The 4,087-nt window shown below is 34.7% G+C and overlaps 1 non-coding gene across 1 annotated transcript; it reads left to right on the top strand.

Annotated features, from left to right (window-relative positions):
* Nucleotides 1-1,342: 1,342 nt before the first annotated feature.
* Nucleotides 1,343-1,449, top strand: LOC127077321 (small nucleolar RNA R71). Its single transcript, XR_007787156.1, has one exon. It is a non-coding gene; the product is annotated as a small nucleolar RNA R71 (small nucleolar RNA).
* The last annotated feature ends 2,638 nt before the right edge of the window (nucleotides 1,450-4,087 follow it).

Genomic DNA, 4,087 nt, shown 5'->3' with positions numbered 1-4,087 from the left:
AAAGAAAAAAGTGGATCCGTATCACACACACACACACACACACACACACACACACACACACACAAACACACACACACACACACACACACACACACACACACGTAACACTGAATATATTTATTAATGTATCAAATAACATTGACGTACAAAGAAAAAGAAAATTAAACAAGTATAAAATCCATTAGCTCACATGCGGTACGACGACGAGAACCGACAAGAAAGAACGTTAGAAACAATTGAAATTGTTTATTATATTGAAAATTTGAGAAAAGTGGATCTCATTCTATAGCTGCGTTTGTGTTTGTATTTTTCCTTTTTTTTTTTGTCCCTTCTTCTCTCAACATCACTAATATATATACATATCACTTTAGGGTTTTTAATATTTTTGAAAATTCACATATGCCCTTGGTGCTTATTTTAGAGACAAAGTTAAATAATATTAACTAAAATTAAAATAAAAATATAATAAAAACACCAATAATTCTATTTAATTTTTCTAGACACTCTAAAAAAATGAAAAACTAAAAGCCTCAAAATAAAAAAAAAGTCGGATGCAAAAATGCCTGAAAAAATAAATTGACTGCACCAAAATGATCAGCGTAAAATAAATTTCTCGGAAATATACAGCATTTAATTTAATTTTGAAATAAGTTTTGATCAATTAAAAGGCTCAGACTGATCAAAATGCGGCTGAAACAGTAGTCAAAAAATAAAAAGAGCACGCCAGACTAAATTACACTAAACAAATTAATATAATTGACGTCTGTATGCTCGATTTTGAAATTTTCCGTCCATTGATTTTACGCACAATTGAGATTCAGTTTGACCCGTTTGTCTGTAAATTAAAAAAAAAATTATGACTGACAATTTGGGCATTGTGCGAGACAAAATGCATGTTACAATATGCATATGATGTTAATGATTCGATGAATGCATTGATTCGACGATTCGGGGTCAAAATTGGAGTATGACACCAGCCAATAACTGACAATCAACATTAGTGTGTCCAGGGGTTCCACACAATTCACAGTTTGGTGTTACAGCATCTACGGTAGCTGCTGGTGTTATAGGTAAGCTTTCGATCTTTTGAGTAAGTGCATCCACTTTAGCATTGACGCGATCTATGCCCTTGACTTCGTACATTCCTCCTTTCAGAGTTGGCTTTTTTACAACAACACATTTACCTCCCTATTGGAAATGATTTTGAGCAATGTTCTCGATGAGCTCATAGGCTTCATCATATGGTTTGTCCATTAGAGCACTGCCAGCTGCAGCGCTAAAATTCATTTTAGTGTTGGACAAAAGACCATTATAGAAAGTATGGATAACTAGCCATTGCTCAAGTCTATGGTGTGGACAAAGTCTCATCATGTCCTTGTATCTTTCCCAAGCGTCGAAAAGAGATTCATTGTCTTTTTGCTTAAATTTGTTGATTTGAGCTCTTAGCCTAACCGTCTTGATTGGTGGGAAATATCGGGCTAAGAAGACTTTTTTCAACTCGGCCTATGTGGTTACAGAGTTCGAAGGTAGAGACTGGAGCCAAGCTCTAGCTCTATCTCTTAAGAAAAAAGGGAAAATACGTAGTTTAATTGCTCCGGAACTGACACCATTTGCTTTCACTATGTCTACATACTGCATAAACACTAACAAATGTAAGTTTGGATCGTCTGTAGGACTACCTAAAAATTGGTTTTGTTGAACGGCTGATGACAACGAAGGTTTCAACTCAAAATCGTTTTGGTTGATGGCAAGAGCAACAATGTTGTTGTGTGGTTCCTCCTGTGAAGGAACACCATAATACTTAAAAGGATGGTTTTGTGGTCCTTCAGCCAATACTGGTTTAGATTCTGATTTTTATTTTTGAAAAGTAAGATTGTACTTAATTCAGAAATTATGAACTTGGCGTTGTAAATTAATAAAATGCTCGACTTCGTCAGCCGGCTGTTCTAGCTCTTCACTTTTCGAGCGAGTGCTTGGCATACAATTGATGATTTATAAGGTTAAATAAAATAAAAGTTTCCTTAGTCTATATTGCACAACAACAGAATCACAATATTGACTAAATTAGTTCCTAGCAACGGCGCCAAAAAGTTGATCGCGACGGACATGTCTGTCGGATGATAACTACAAGTATACAGTTTATCGGGTAGTTTTAAAAGATTGTTGAACCCACATAGACTAATAATCAAACTAATGTTATCTATCAATGCAATTGCTAAGCCAAGGCTAAAGTTTAAAAGGATATGAACGAAAATATAAATGTTATAGCTAGAGGTTTGAAAATAATGATAAAACGAGCCCAGAATATGGATTCCGTGTTCCTAAGGGATTAGGTAGAATTCAGGTACTAATTACGATTTTATTGCGTTATGTATAAAATATTGATTTAAAGACTTTGTCTCACGCTATTGACTAAAATCACACCTCATAACCACAGAATTTTGCTTTCGCTCGCCCGTTTCAATTAGAAAGCATATTTTGAAAACCAATGAGATCCTAAACGACGCCTAAAGCGCTCTCGCTGTTTTTAGGATCGATGCCTAGTTTCCACTATCTGGTTCCTTCCTCACACTCTCGCGTTATCAGCTAGAACCTTAGTTTGTTCCTCACTCTCATGTCAAAACAATGAAACATACAATTGGAAACTAAAACAAAACAAAATTTGATCACAATTTCGCGCCTACTGTTTCTACAGAGTCTCGTCGGTGACGACGATCCTCATAAGACAAAATTAGCAATACATGATTTTAATTAAAAATAACATGATCACAACAATTGAACTTAAAAACAACATGGCATGTAATGTAGTAAAGGCAATAACAAGTATAAATAATAAAGGAGTGAAAACTTGAAATTAAAGAAAACAAAAACTTGAATTGAATTGAAAATTCTGGCAAGCTTGTTCTTGATCCAAGAGTACAATGAAACTTAAAAGAAAACAAGTGTGGCAATCCCTCGATGTGAGCTATTGTCACATTTACAGGTGAATATATGCTTAATACTAAAATGTGATTCGCGGGAGCTTTCGCACAACTTGGATACCATGAAACACCTCCAAGAGTCCTATTTATAGAGGTTTGCATCCTTGTAACTTCCCTAGATCATGCAAATAAAGTGGAGGGAAAATAGGTTGGAGAAAACTACACAAAACCGCCCACTTTCACAGAACTGTTGTCTAAATGATAATGGTGAACGCCATTAGGGCAATGGCAAATGACATTGCCTTGATCATTAAATGACGTGGCAGGCAGACTGGGCAGGATCTTGCTCTTTTGCTCCTTTTCTGATTTGCTTTCGAATCTGCACCGAAACTCGCTAACAACTGCAAAACGAATAAAAATGAACTAAAAGGTGATAAAACATGTTGAAATAAATACGAATAACATGCGATATAAGCCTAAAAACATGATACAATTTCTCGTTATCAATACACAAGGACTTAATCCACTATAATCAACAGATATAATAAACATAAAGAATACCCTTCTTTGTCTTCTCAAAGATCCAACTAAACCTTAGTCTCCTCAAGGATTCACAAAGAACAACTTTCTTTGTCTTTTCAAGGATAAACTCCTTAAGGAATCAAACAAATAGTTTGAATAAAAATTTATGTGTTACAAGATGCTTCTTTAAAAGCAGATATTACATAAATGAATAAATACTTAAAGAACATTAAATAAAAAATATAATCTTTTCACAAAGAAAATGAGCTTATGTAATTCTGTAGCAATAGAACAAAATACACAAGTTTTTCAAGTCTCCAATGCATGCTTATATAGTGTAAGCATGTGACCGTTAGAGGGAAAAATAGGGAAAGCTACTTAAGTTTTTGTCCATTGTTGGATGAGAAAGGAATGATATTATGTACGTCTTTTCGCCCATAAAATCAGTGACAGGTGTGATGAATAGTACAATCCTTGCCCACGAAATCAGATAGTGGAAAAGTTGTTCGATTTGTACTATGTACTATTTGATCACGTTCCCATTTGATCTTATCTTATGATTCATTGGCTTATGATAAAAGATGACTGAAGCACGAAGTGGAGAAATAGAGAGTTGGATTCAGAAACTACAGAACCTTGACAGC

This window comes from Lathyrus oleraceus, chromosome 4 (assembly GCF_024323335.1).
Source record: "Lathyrus oleraceus cultivar Zhongwan6 chromosome 4, CAAS_Psat_ZW6_1.0, whole genome shotgun sequence".
Lineage (NCBI taxonomy): Eukaryota > Viridiplantae > Streptophyta > Magnoliopsida > Fabales > Fabaceae > Lathyrus > Lathyrus oleraceus.
The sequence above is the reverse complement of the archived record's forward strand: the minus strand, read 5'-3'. Positions and strand labels throughout refer to the sequence as shown.